This window comes from Rhinoderma darwinii, unplaced genomic scaffold (genome assembly GCF_050947455.1).
Source record: "Rhinoderma darwinii isolate aRhiDar2 unplaced genomic scaffold, aRhiDar2.hap1 Scaffold_624, whole genome shotgun sequence".
Taxonomy (NCBI): Eukaryota; Metazoa; Chordata; class Amphibia; order Anura; family Rhinodermatidae; genus Rhinoderma; species Rhinoderma darwinii.
In genome coordinates this window covers 95,715-109,446 of record NW_027464180.1, presented here as the reverse complement: position 1 = coordinate 109,446, position 13,732 = coordinate 95,715, and the positions used below count along the sequence as shown (strand labels likewise).

The following is a 13,732-nucleotide window of genomic DNA, read 5'->3' as shown; positions in this document are numbered from 1 at the left end:
GAAGCCAGACAGGATTTGCTTCTTTTGCTTGCACCACAATGCAGTGCTGAAAGAGGAGGAATCTACATAAAAACGCCTTCCTGGCAACGCCCAAATGCCCTGCTGCCATGCAGATAAACACTGGCAGCGGCAGCAAGTGCATGCCCACAGCCACCCCTTGTTCCTTCACACCTTGTATCAGCTGTAATCCAGTCCAGTCCAGTGCTGCCTGCTGAGCAGCACTGACCAACACTGCCTGGGCCCAGGCTTTTATCTCTGAGGCCCCATTATGATGTCAGAAAGCTGGCTCTGGAATCCTGAGGGCTCCACTATGACACGTGCAAAGTTCCGTCTGAACTTTATATAAGACGGTGAGGCTCAGTCAGTCACTCAGTGTTGCCTGAGAGGGCAACACTGCAACAGCCGGCCGCCAGGCTGTCTTTTTTTTGCACAGCTAGTTGCCTCCAGGAGGCCACAAGAGGGAGACAAGGGACTGCAAAATGGAAAATAGGCATCCACCAACTTTACAGACAACTTCTCCTTGCTCCTACAACCTCCATCCTTGCACAGTTTGTTATTCTTCTAGGTAACATAGTAACAAATCCAAATTGCTGCTCTCTTTGTAGGCAAGCAAGGCTTTGTTGCAACTGCAATTCTTACTTCTTCTTGAAATGTAGGGACGACAGTACATTCCATCACATCCATCTAGTGTACACAGGTAGGTCCATTGTGGCGGGCAGGCGAGCGGGCGGGCTGCTTTATTGGCTGTTTGCTGTTCCCCTACTCCACTCCACTATTTGACTGTTGTGCTGCATCAATCAATCAATCAATCAATCAATCAATCAATCAATCAATCAATCAATCAATCAGTGGCTGGCTCAGGTGCAGCTCTTTAACTTACCTAAAAGGGAGGGCGGAGAGAAGACAAGGAAGGTGAATGAGGTGTTCCAATGTGAAATGCCGGAAACACAGAAACACAGACGACACACAACAAGAGGTGGCAATCTATTCATTAATTGCATTTAATCAATGAGCTCATTATCACTCATGCATTGTCCAACAGGTGTTGAAATAATGGGATTAAAAGGGGAGATCCCTTCAGAAAGACAGAAACAATAGCAAAGACAAAAAACACTTTTGGAATCTGCTTTTAGTCAACACATAAGGAAAGGGTGCACCGGTCCTGGAAATACTGCAATACCAGGTCAATGCGTGGAGTGGACAGAGCAAGCTCTATTTCCATCTCCCTGTTCTAAAAATCCATTTAATATATGGTCCCCAGATAGGGGACGTATCAGATATTAAACTGATAAGAACAGATACTACACTTGATCTTAGCCAAAAGGCCGAGAAGCGATAACCCGAACGGGCCGCGCGTTGCCCGAGCCTGCCCGATACTGCTGTTCAGCCCTTGCAGCGATTCAGCCTACTTCTAGGCAATTCCATGGGGCCCTGCAGGCTCACACACTCACAGCTACACGGGAGGTGAATAAAGGCCGGAGAGGAAGCCAGACAGGATTTGCTTCTTTTGCTTGCACCACAATGCAGTGCTGAAAGAGGAGGAATCTACATAAAAACGCCTTCCTGGCAACGCCCAAATGCCCTGCTGCCATGCAGATAAACACTGGCAGCGGCAGCAAGTGCATGCCCACAGCCACCCCTTGTTCCTTCACACCTTGTATCAGCTGTAATCCAGTCCAGTCCAGTGCTGCCTGCTGAGCAGCACTGACCAACACTGCCTGGGCCCAGGCTTTTATCTCTGAGGCCCCATTATGATGTCAGAAAGCTGGCTCTGGAATCCTGAGGGCTCCACTATGACACGTGCAAAGTTCCGTCTGAACTTTATATAAGACGGTGAGGCTCAGTCAGTCACTCAGTGTTGCCTGAGAGGGCAACACTGCAACAGCCGGCCGCCAGGCTGTCTTTTTTTTGCACAGCTAGTTGCCTCCAGGAGGCCACAAGAGGGAGACAAGGGACTGCAAAATGGAAAATAGGCATCCACCAACTTTACAGACAACTTCTCCTTGCTCCTACAACCTCCATCCTTGCACAGTTTGTTATTCTTCTAGGTAACATAGTAACAAATCCAAATTGCTGCTCTCTTTGTAGGCAAGCAAGGCTTTGTTGCAACTGCAATTCTTACTTCTTCTTGAAATGTAGGGACGACAGTACATTCCATCACATCCATCTAGTGTACACAGGTAGGTCCATTGTGGCGGGCAGGCGAGCGGGCGGGCTGCTTTATTGGCTGTTTGCTGTTCCCCTACTCCACTCCACTATTTGACTGTTGTGCTGCATCAATCAATCAATCAATCAATCAATCAATCAATCAATCAATCAATCAATCAGTGGCTGGCTCAGGTGCAGCTCTTTAACTTACCTAAAAGGGAGGGCGGAGAGAAGACAAGGAAGGTGAATGAGGTGTTCCAATGTGAAATGCCGGAAACACAGAAACACAGACGACACACAACAAGAGGTGGCAATCTATTCATTAATTGCATTTAATCAATGAGCTCATTATCACTCATGCATTGTCCAACAGGTGTTGAAATAATGGGATTAAAAGGGGAGATCCCTTCAGAAAGACAGAAACAATAGCAAAGACAAAAAACACTTTTGGAATCTGCTTTTAGTCAACACATAAGGAAAGGGTGCACCGGGTCCTGGAAATACTGCAATACCAGGTCAATGCGTGGAGTGGACAGAGCAAGCTCTATTTCCATCTCCCTGTTCTAAAAATCCATTTAATATATGGTCCCCAGATAGGGGACGTATCAGATATTAAACTGATAAGAACAGATACTACACTTGATCTTAGCCAAAAGGCCGAGAAGCGATAACCCGAACGGGCCGCGCGTTGCCCGAGCCTGCCCGATACTGCTGTTCAGCCCTTGCAGCGATTCAGCCTACTTCTAGGCAATTCCATGGGCCCTGCAGGCTCACACACTCACAGCTACACGGGAGGTGAATAAAGGCCGGAGAGGAAGCCAGACAGGATTTGCTTCTTTTGCTTGCACCACAATGCAGTGCTGAAAGAGGAGGAATCTACATAAAAACGCCTTCCTGGCAACGCCCAAATGCCCTGCTGCCATGCAGATAAACACTGGCAGCGGCAGCAAGTGCATGCCCACAGCCACCCCTTGTTCCTTCACACCTTGTATCAGCTGTAATCCAGTCCAGTCCAGTGCTGCCTGCTGAGCAGCACTGACCAACACTGCCTGGGCCCAGGCTTTTATCTCTGAGGCCCCATTATGATGTCAGAAAGCTGGCTCTGGAATCCTGAGGGCTCCACTATGACACGTGCAAAGTTCCGTCTGAACTTTATATAAGACGGTGAGGCTCAGTCAGTCACTCAGTGTTGCCTGAGAGGGCAACACTGCAACAGCCGGCCGCCAGGCTGTCTTTTTTTTGCACAGCTAGTTGCCTCCAGGAGGCCACAAGAGGGAGACAAGGGACTGCAAAATGGAAAATAGGCATCCACCAACTTTACAGACAACTTCTCCTTGCTCCTACAACCTCCATCCTTGCACAGTTTGTTATTCTTCTAGGTAACATAGTAACAAATCCAAATTGCTGCTCTCTTTGTAGGCAAGCAAGGCTTTGTTGCAACTGCAATTCTTACTTCTTCTTGAAATGTAGGGACGACAGTACATTCCATCACATCCATCTAGTGTACACAGGTAGGTCCATTGTGGCGGGCAGGCGAGCGGGCGGGCTGCTTTATTGGCTGTTTGCTGTTCCCCTACTCCACTCCACTATTTGACTGTTGTGCTGCATCAATCAATCAATCAATCAATCAATCAATCAATCAATCAGTGGCTGGCTCAGGTGCAGCTCTTTAACTTACCTAAAAGGGAGGGCGGAGAGAAGACAAGGAAGGTGAATGAGGTGTTCCAATGTGAAATGCCGGAAACACAGAAACACAGACGACACACAACAAGAGGTGGCAATCTATTCATTAATTGCATTTAATCAATGAGCTCATTATCACTCATGCATTGTCCAACAGGTGTTGAAATAATGGGATTAAAAGGGGAGATCCCTTCAGAAAGACAGAAACAATAGCAAAGACAAAAAACACTTTTGGAATCTGCTTTTAGTCAACACATAAGGAAAGGGTGCACCGGTCCTGGAAATACTGCAATACCAGGTCAATGCGTGGAGTGGACAGAGCAAGCTCTATTTCCATCTCCCTGTTCTAAAAATCCATTTAATATATGGTCCCCAGATAGGGGACGTATCAGATATTAAACTGATAAGAACAGATACTACACTTGATCTTAGCCAAAAGGCCGAGAAGCGATAACCCGAACGGGCCGCGCGTTGCCCGAGCCTGCCCGATACTGCTGTTCAGCCCTTGCAGCGATTCAGCCTACTTCTAGGCAATTCCATGGGGCCCTGCAGGCTCACACACTCACAGCTACACGGGAGGTGAATAAAGGCCGGAGAGGAAGCCAGACAGGATTTGCTTCTTTTGCTTGCACCACAATGCAGTGCTGAAAGAGGAGGAATCTACATAAAAACGCCTTCCTGGCAACGCCCAAATGCCCTGCTGCCATGCAGATAAACACTGGCAGCGGCAGCAAGTGCATGCCCACAGCCACCCCTTGTTCCTTCACACCTTGTATCAGCTGTAATCCAGTCCAGTCCAGTGCTGCCTGCTGAGCAGCACTGACCAACACTGCCTGGGCCCAGGCTTTTATCTCTGAGGCCCCATTATGATGTCAGAAAGCTGGCTCTGGAATCCTGAGGGCTCCACTATGACACGTGCAAAGTTCCGTCTGAACTTTATATAAGACGGTGAGGCTCAGTCAGTCACTCAGTGTTGCCTGAGAGGGCAACACTGCAACAGCCGGCCGCCAGGCTGTCTTTTTTTTGCACAGCTAGTTGCCTCCAGGAGGCCACAAGAGGGAGACAAGGGACTGCAAAATGGAAAATAGGCATCCACCAACTTTACAGACAACTTCTCCTTGCTCCTACAACCTCCATCCTTGCACAGTTTGTTATTCTTCTAGGTAACATAGTAACAAATCCAAATTGCTGCTCTCTTTGTAGGCAAGCAAGGCTTTGTTGCAACTGCAATTCTTACTTCTTCTTGAAATGTAGGGACGACAGTACATTCCATCACATCCATCTAGTGTACACAGGTAGGTCCATTGTGGCGGGCAGGCGAGCGGGCGGGCTGCTTTATTGGCTGTTTGCTGTTCCCCTACTCCACTCCACTATTTGACTGTTGTGCTGCATCAATCAATCAATCAATCAATCAATCAATCAATCAATCAATCAATCAATCAATCAATCAGTGGCTGGCTCAGGTGCAGCTCTTTAACTTACCTAAAAGGGAGGGCGGAGAGAAGACAAGGAAGGTGAATGAGGTGTTCCAATGTGAAATGCCGGAAACACAGAAACACAGACGACACACAACAAGAGGTGGCAATCTATTCATTAATTGCATTTAATCAATGAGCTCATTATCACTCATGCATTGTCCAACAGGTGTTGAAATAATGGGATTAAAAGGGGAGATCCCTTCAGAAAGACAGAAACAATAGCAAAGACAAAAAACACTTTTGGAATCTGCTTTTAGTCAACACATAAGGAAAGGGTGCACCGGTCCTGGAAATACTGCAATACCAGGTCAATGCGTGGAGTGGACAGAGCAAGCTCTATTTCCATCTCCCTGTTCTAAAAATCCATTTAATATATGGTCCCCAGATAGGGGACGTATCAGATATTAAACTGATAAGAACAGATACTACACTTGATCTTAGCCAAAAGGCCGAGAAGCGATAACCCGAACGGGCCGCGCGTTGCCCGAGCCTGCCCGATACTGCTGTTCAGCCCTTGCAGCGATTCAGCCTACTTCTAGGCAATTCCATGGGGCCCTGCAGGCTCACACACTCACAGCTACACGGGAGGTGAATAAAGGCCGGAGAGGAAGCCAGACAGGATTTGCTTCTTTTGCTTGCACCACAATGCAGTGCTGGAAGAGGAGGAATCTACATAAAAACGCCTTCCTGGCAACGCCCAAATGCCCTGCTGCCATGCAGATAAACACTGGCAGCGGCAGCAAGTGCATGCCCACAGCCACCCCTTGTTCCTTCACACCTTGTATCAGCTGTAATCCAGTCCAGTCCAGTGCTGCCTGCTGAGCAGCACTGACCAACACTGCCTGGGCCCAGGCTTTTATCTCTGAGGCCCCATTATGATGTCAGAAAGCTGGCTCTGGAATCCTGAGGGCTCCACTATGACACGTGCAAAGTTCCGTCTGAACTTTATATAAGACGGTGAGGCTCAGTCAGTCACTCAGTGTTGCCTGAGAGGGCAACACTGCAACAGCCGGCCGCCAGGCTGTCTTTTTTTTTGCACAGCTAGTTGCCTCCAGGAGGCCACAAGAGGGAGACAAGGGACTGCAAAATGGAAAATAGGCATCCACCAACTTTACAGACAACTTCTCCTTGCTCCTACAACCTCCATCCTTGCACAGTTTGTTATTCTTCTAGGTAACATAGTAACAAATCCAAATTGCTGCTCTCTTTGTAGGCAAGCAAGGCTTTGTTGCAACTGCAATTCTTACTTCTTCTTGAAATGTAGGGACGACAGTACATTCCATCACATCCATCTAGTGTACACAGGTAGGTCCATTGTGGCGGGCAGGCGAGCGGGCGGGCTGCTTTATTGGCTGTTTGCTGTTCCCCTACTCCACTCCACTATTTGACTGTTGTGCTGCATCAATCAATCAATCAATCAATCAATCAATCAATCAATCAATCAATCAATCAATCAATCAATCAGTGGCTGGCTCAGGTGCAGCTCTTTAACTTACCTAAAAGGGAGGGCGGAGAGAAGACAAGGAAGGTGAATGAGGTGTTCCAATGTGAAATGCCGGAAACACAGAAACACAGACGACACACAACAAGAGGTGGCAATCTATTCATTAATTGCATTTAATCAATGAGCTCATTATCACTCATGCATTGTCCAACAGGTGTTGAAATAATGGGATTAAAAGGGGAGATCCCTTCAGAAAGACAGAAACAATAGCAAAGACAAAAAACACTTTTGGAATCTGCTTTTAGTCAACACATAAGGAAAGGGTGCACCGGTCCTGGAAATACTGCAATACCAGGTCAATGCGTGGAGTGGACAGAGCAAGCTCTATTTCCATCTCCCTGTTCTAAAAATCCATTTAATATATGGTCCCCAGATAGGGGACGTATCAGATATTAAACTGATAAGAACAGATACTACACTTGATCTTAGCCAAAAGGCCGAGAAGCGATAACCCGAACGGGCCGCGCGTTGCCCGAGCCTGCCCGATACTGCTGTTCAGCCCTTGCAGCGATTCAGCCTACTTCTAGGCAATTCCATGGGGCCCTGCAGGCTCACACACTCACAGCTACACGGGAGGTGAATAAAGGCCGGAGAGGAAGCCAGACAGGATTTGCTTCTTTTGCTTGCACCACAATGCAGTGCTGGAAGAGGAGGAATCTACATAAAAACGCCTTCCTGGCAACGCCCAAATGCCCTGCTGCCATGCAGATAAACACTGGCAGCGGCAGCAAGTGCATGCCCACAGCCACCCCTTGTTCCTTCACACCTTGTATCAGCTGTAATCCAGTCCAGTCCAGTGCTGCCTGCTGAGCAGCACTGACCAACACTGCCTGGGCCCAGGCTTTTATCTCTGAGGCCCCATTATGATGTCAGAAAGCTGGCTCTGGAATCCTGAGGGCTCCACTATGACACGTGCAAAGTTCCGTCTGAACTTTATATAAGACGGTGAGGCTCAGTCAGTCACTCAGTGTTGCCTGAGAGGGCAACACTGCAACAGCCGGCCGCCAGGCTGTCTTTTTTTTTGCACAGCTAGTTGCCTCCAGGAGGCCACAAGAGGGAGACAAGGGACTGCAAAATGGAAAATAGGCATCCACCAACTTTACAGACAACTTCTCCTTGCTCCTACAACCTCCATCCTTGCACAGTTTGTTATTCTTCTAGGTAACATAGTAACAAATCCAAATTGCTGCTCTCTTTGTAGGCAAGCAAGGCTTTGTTGCAACTGCAATTCTTACTTCTTCTTGAAATGTAGGGACGACAGTACATTCCATCACATCCATCTAGTGTACACAGGTAGGTCCATTGTGGCGGGCAGGCGAGCGGGCGGGCTGCTTTATTGGCTGTTTGCTGTTCCCCTACTCCACTCCACTATTTGACTGTTGTGCTGCATCAATCAATCAATCAATCAATCAATCAATCAATCAATCAATCAATCAATCAGTGGCTGGCTCAGGTGCAGCTCTTTAACTTACCTAAAAGGGAGGGCGGAGAGAAGACAAGGAAGGTGAATGAGGTGTTCCAATGTGAAATGCCGGAAACACAGAAACACAGACGACACACAACAAGAGGTGGCAATCTATTCATTAATTGCATTTAATCAATGAGCTCATTATCACTCATGCATTGTCCAACAGGTGTTGAAATAATGGGATTAAAAGGGGAGATCCCTTCAGAAAGACAGAAACAATAGCAAAGACAAAAAACACTTTTGGAATCTGCTTTTAGTCAACACATAAGGAAAGGGTGCACCGGTCCTGGAAATACTGCAATACCAGGTCAATGCGTGGAGTGGACAGAGCAAGCTCTATTTCCATCTCCCTGTTCTAAAAATCCATTTAATATATGGTCCCCAGATAGGGGACGTATCAGATATTAAACTGATAAGAACAGATACTACACTTGATCTTAGCCAAAAGGCCGAGAAGCGATAACCCGAACGGGCCGCGCGTTGCCCGAGCCTGCCCGATACTGCTGTTCAGCCCTTGCAGCGATTCAGCCTACTTCTAGGCAATTCCATGGGGCCCTGCAGGCTCACACACTCACAGCTACACGGGAGGTGAATAAAGGCCGGAGAGGAAGCCAGACAGGATTTGCTTCTTTTGCTTGCACCACAATGCAGTGCTGGAAGAGGAGGAATCTACATAAAAACGCCTTCCTGGCAACGCCCAAATGCCCTGCTGCCATGCAGATAAACACTGGCAGCGGCAGCAAGTGCATGCCCACAGCCACCCCTTGTTCCTTCACACCTTGTATCAGCTGTAATCCAGTCCAGTCCAGTGCTGCCTGCTGAGCAGCACTGACCAACACTGCCTGGGCCCAGGCTTTTATCTCTGAGGCCCCATTATGATGTCAGAAAGCTGGCTCTGGAATCCTGAGGGCTCCACTATGACACGTGCAAAGTTCCGTCTGAACTTTATATAAGACGGTGAGGCTCAGTCAGTCACTCAGTGTTGCCTGAGAGGGCAACACTGCAACAGCCGGCCGCCAGGCTGTCTTTTTTTTGCACAGCTAGTTGCCTCCAGGAGGCCACAAGAGGGAGACAAGGGACTGCAAAATGGAAAATAGGCATCCACCAACTTTACAGACAACTTCTCCTTGCTCCTACAACCTCCATCCTTGCACAGTTTGTTATTCTTCTAGGTAACATAGTAACAAATCCAAATTGCTGCTCTCTTTGTAGGCAAGCAAGGCTTTGTTGCAACTGCAATTCTTACTTCTTCTTGAAATGTAGGGACGACAGTACATTCCATCACATCCATCTAGTGTACACAGGTAGGTCCATTGTGGCGGGCAGGCGAGCGGGCGGGCTGCTTTATTGGCTGTTTGCTGTTCCCCTACTCCACTCCACTATTTGACTGTTGTGCTGCATCAATCAATCAATCAATCAATCAATCAATCAATCAATCAATCAGTGGCTGGCTCAGGTGCAGCTCTTTAACTTACCTAAAAGGGAGGGCGGAGAGAAGACAAGGAAGGTGAATGAGGTGTTCCAATGTGAAATGCCGGAAACACAGAAACACAGACGACACACAACAAGAGGTGGCAATCTATTCATTAATTGCATTTAATCAATGAGCTCATTATCACTCATGCATTGTCCAACAGGTGTTGAAATAATGGGATTAAAAGGGGAGATCCCTTCAGAAAGACAGAAACAATAGCAAAGACAAAAAACACTTTTGGAATCTGCTTTTAGTCAACACATAAGGAAAGGGTGCACCGGTCCTGGAAATACTGCAATACCAGGTCAATGCGTGGAGTGGACAGAGCAAGCTCTATTTCCATCTCCCTGTTCTAAAAATCCATTTAATATATGGTCCCCAGATAGGGGACGTATCAGATATTAAACTGATAAGAACAGATACTACACTTGATCTTAGCCAAAAGGCCGAGAAGCGATAACCCGAACGGGCCGCGCGTTGCCCGAGCCTGCCCGATACTGCTGTTCAGCCCTTGCAGCGATTCAGCCTACTTCTAGGCAATTCCATGGGGCCCTGCAGGCTCACACACTCACAGCTACACGGGAGGTGAATAAAGGCCGGAGAGGAAGCCAGACAGGATTTGCTTCTTTTGCTTGCACCACAATGCAGTGCTGAAAGAGGAGGAATCTACATAAAAATGCCTTCCTGGCAACGCCCAAATGCCCTGCTGCCATGCAGATAAACACTGGCAGCGGCAGCAAGTGCATGCCCACAGCCACCCCTTGTTCCTTCACACCTTGTATCAGCTGTAATCCAGTCCAGTCCAGTGCTGCCTGCTGAGCAGCACTGACCAACACTGCCTGGGCCCAGGCTTTTATCTCTGAGGCCCCATTATGATGTCAGAAAGCTGGCTCTGGAATCCTGAGGGCTCCACTATGACACGTGCAAAGTTCCGTCTGAACTTTATATAAGACGGTGAGGCTCAGTCAGTCACTCAGTGTTGCCTGAGAGGGCAACACTGCAACAGCCGGCCGCCAGGCTGTCTTTTTTTTGCACAGCTAGTTGCCTCCAGGAGGCCACAAGAGGGAGACAAGGGACTGCAAAATGGAAAATAGGCATCCACCAACTTTACAGACAACTTCTCCTTGCTCCTACAACCTCCATCCTTGCACAGTTTGTTATTCTTCTAGGTAACATAGTAACAAATCCAAATTGCTGCTCTCTTTGTAGGCAAGCAAGGCTTTGTTGCAACTGCAATTCTTACTTCTTCTTGAAATGTAGGGACGACAGTACATTCCATCACATCCATCTAGTGTACACAGGTAGGTCCATTGTGGCGGGCAGGCGAGCGGGCGGGCTGCTTTATTGGCTGTTTGCTGTTCCCCTACTCCACTCCACTATTTGACTGTTGTGCTGCATCAATCAATCAATCAATCAATCAATCAATCAATCAATCAGTGGCTGGCTCAGGTGCAGCTCTTTAACTTACCTAAAAGGGAGGGCGGAGAGAAGACAAGGAAGGTGAATGAGGTGTTCCAATGTGAAATGCCGGAAACACAGAAACACAGACGACACACAACAAGAGGTGGCAATCTATTCATTAATTGCATTTAATCAATGAGCTCATTATCACTCATGCATTGTCCAACAGGTGTTGAAATAATGGGATTAAAAGGGGAGATCCCTTCAGAAAGACAGAAACAATAGCAAAGACAAAAAACACTTTTGGAATCTGCTTTTAGTCAACACATAAGGAAAGGGTGCACCGGTCCTGGAAATACTGCAATACCAGGTCAATGCGTGGAGTGGACAGAGCAAGCTCTATTTCCATCTCCCTGTTCTAAAAATCCATTTAATATATGGTCCCCAGATAGGGGACGTATCAGATATTAAACTGATAAGAACAGATACTACACTTGATTTTAGCCAAAAGGCCGAGAAGCGATAACCCGAACGGGCCGCGCGTTGCCCGAGCCTGCCCGATACTGCTGTTCAGCCCTTGCAGCGATTCAGCCTACTTCTAGGCAATTCCATGGGGCCCTGCAGGCTCACACACTCACAGCTACACGGGAGGTGAATAAAGGCCGGAGAGGAAGCCAGACAGGATTTGCTTCTTTTGCTTGCACCACAATGCAGTGCTGAAAGAGGAGGAATCTACATAAAAACGCCTTCCTGGCAACGCCCAAATGCCCTGCTGCCATGCAGATAAACACTGGCAGCGGCAGCAAGTGCATGCCCACAGCCACCCCTTGTTCCTTCACACCTTGTATCAGCTGTAATCCAGTCCAGTCCAGTGCTGCCTGCTGAGCAGCACTGACCAACACTGCCTGGGCCCAGGCTTTTATCTCTGAGGCCCCATTATGATGTCAGAAAGCTGGCTCTGGAATCCTGAGGGCTCCACTATGACACGTGCAAAGTTCTGTCTGAACTTTATATAAGACGGTGAGGCTCAGTCAGTCACTCAGTGTTGCCTGAGAGGGCAACACTGCAACAGCCGGCCGCCAGGCTGTCTTTTTTTTGCACAGCTAGTTGCCTCCAGGAGGCCACAAGAGGGAGACAAGGGACTGCAAAATGGAAAATAGGCATCCACCAACTTTACAGACAACTTCTCCTTGCTCCTACAACCTCCATCCTTGCACAGTTTGTTATTCTTCTAGGTAACATAGTAACAAATCCAAATTGCTGCTCTCTTTGTAGGCAAGCAAGGCTTTGTTGCAACTGCAATTCTTACTTCTTCTTGAAATGTAGGGACGACAGTACATTCCATCACATCCATCTAGTGTACACAGGTAGGTCCATTGTGGCGGGCAGGCGAGCGGGCGGGCTGCTTTATTGGCTGTTTGCTGTTCCCCTACTCCACTCCACTATTTGACTGTTGTGCTGCATCAATCAATCAATCAATCAATCAATCAATCAATCAATCAATCAATCAATCAGTGGCTGGCTCAGGTGCAGCTCTTTAACTTACCTAAAAGGGAGGGCGGAGAGAAGACAAGGAAGGTGAATGAGGTGTTCCAATGTGAAATGCCGGAAACACAGAAACACAGACGACACACAACAAGAGGTGGCAATCTATTCATTAATTGCATTTAATCAATGAGCTCATTATCACTCATGCATTGTCCAACAGGTGTTGAAATAATGGGATTAAAAGGGGAGATCCCTTCAGAAAGACAGAAACAATAGCAAAGACAAAAAACACTTTTGGAATCTGCTTTTAGTCAACACATAAGGAAAGGGTGCACCGGTCCTGGAAATACTGCAATACCAGGTCAATGCGTGGAGTGGACAGAGCAAGCTCTATTTCCATCTCCCTGTTCTAAAAATCCATTTAATATATGGTCCCCAGATAGGGGACGTATCAGATATTAAACTGATAAGAACAGATACTACACTTGATCTTAGCCAAAAGGCCGAGAAGCGATAACCCGAACGGGCCGCGCGTTGCCCGAGCCTGCCCGATACTGCTGTTCAGCCCTTGCAGCGATTCAGCCTACTTCTAGGCAATTCCATGGGGCCCTGCAGGCTCACACACTCACAGCTACACGGGAGGTGAATAAAGGCCGGAGAGGAAGCCAGACAGGATTTGCTTCTTTTGCTTGCACCACAATGCAGTGCTGAAAGAGGAGGAATCTACATAAAAACGCCTTCCTGGCAACGCCCAAATGCCCTGCTGCCATGCAGATAAACACTGGCAGCGGCAGCAAGTGCATGCCCACAGCCACCCCTTGTTCCTTCACACCTTGTATCAGCTGTAATCCAGTCCAGTCCAGTGCTGCCTGCTGAGCAGCACTGACCAACACTGCCTGGGCCCAGGCTTTTATCTCTGAGGCCCCATTATGATGTCAGAAAGCTGGCTCTGGAATCCTGAGGGCTCCACTATGACACGTGCAAAGTTCCGTCTGAACTTTATATAAGACGGTGAGGCTCAGTCAGTCACTCAGTGTTGCCTGAGAGGGCAACACTGCAACAGCCGGCCGCCAGGCTGTCTTTTTTTT

General features: G+C 48.0%; 9 non-coding genes across 9 annotated transcripts; all 9 read right to left on the bottom strand.

Annotated features, from left to right (window-relative positions):
- Positions 1-1,146: 1,146 nt before the first annotated feature.
- On the bottom strand, positions 1,147-1,337 carry LOC142726368 (U2 spliceosomal RNA). Its single transcript, XR_012876823.1, has one exon. It is a non-coding gene; the product is annotated as a U2 spliceosomal RNA (small nuclear RNA).
- A 1,288-nt stretch (positions 1,338-2,625) lies between these two features.
- Positions 2,626-2,817, bottom strand: LOC142726401 (U2 spliceosomal RNA). The gene has a single exon (XR_012876853.1). It is a non-coding gene; the product is annotated as a U2 spliceosomal RNA (small nuclear RNA).
- A 1,275-nt stretch (positions 2,818-4,092) lies between these two features.
- Positions 4,093-4,283, bottom strand: LOC142726366 (U2 spliceosomal RNA). The gene has a single exon (XR_012876822.1). It is a non-coding gene; the product is annotated as a U2 spliceosomal RNA (small nuclear RNA).
- A 1,296-nt stretch (positions 4,284-5,579) lies between these two features.
- On the bottom strand, positions 5,580-5,770 carry LOC142726365 (U2 spliceosomal RNA). The gene has a single exon (XR_012876821.1). It is a non-coding gene; the product is annotated as a U2 spliceosomal RNA (small nuclear RNA).
- Positions 5,771-7,071: 1,301 nt separating this feature from the next.
- LOC142726364 (U2 spliceosomal RNA) lies at positions 7,072-7,262 on the bottom strand. The gene has a single exon (XR_012876820.1). It is a non-coding gene; the product is annotated as a U2 spliceosomal RNA (small nuclear RNA).
- A 1,289-nt stretch (positions 7,263-8,551) lies between these two features.
- On the bottom strand, positions 8,552-8,742 carry LOC142726363 (U2 spliceosomal RNA). The gene has a single exon (XR_012876819.1). It is a non-coding gene; the product is annotated as a U2 spliceosomal RNA (small nuclear RNA).
- A 1,280-nt stretch (positions 8,743-10,022) lies between these two features.
- On the bottom strand, positions 10,023-10,213 carry LOC142726362 (U2 spliceosomal RNA). Its single transcript, XR_012876818.1, has one exon. It is a non-coding gene; the product is annotated as a U2 spliceosomal RNA (small nuclear RNA).
- A 1,276-nt stretch (positions 10,214-11,489) lies between these two features.
- Positions 11,490-11,680, bottom strand: LOC142726402 (U2 spliceosomal RNA). Its single transcript, XR_012876854.1, has one exon. It is a non-coding gene; the product is annotated as a U2 spliceosomal RNA (small nuclear RNA).
- Positions 11,681-12,968: 1,288 nt separating this feature from the next.
- LOC142726360 (U2 spliceosomal RNA) lies at positions 12,969-13,159 on the bottom strand. Its single transcript, XR_012876816.1, has one exon. It is a non-coding gene; the product is annotated as a U2 spliceosomal RNA (small nuclear RNA).
- Between the last annotated feature and the right edge of the window lie 573 nt (positions 13,160-13,732).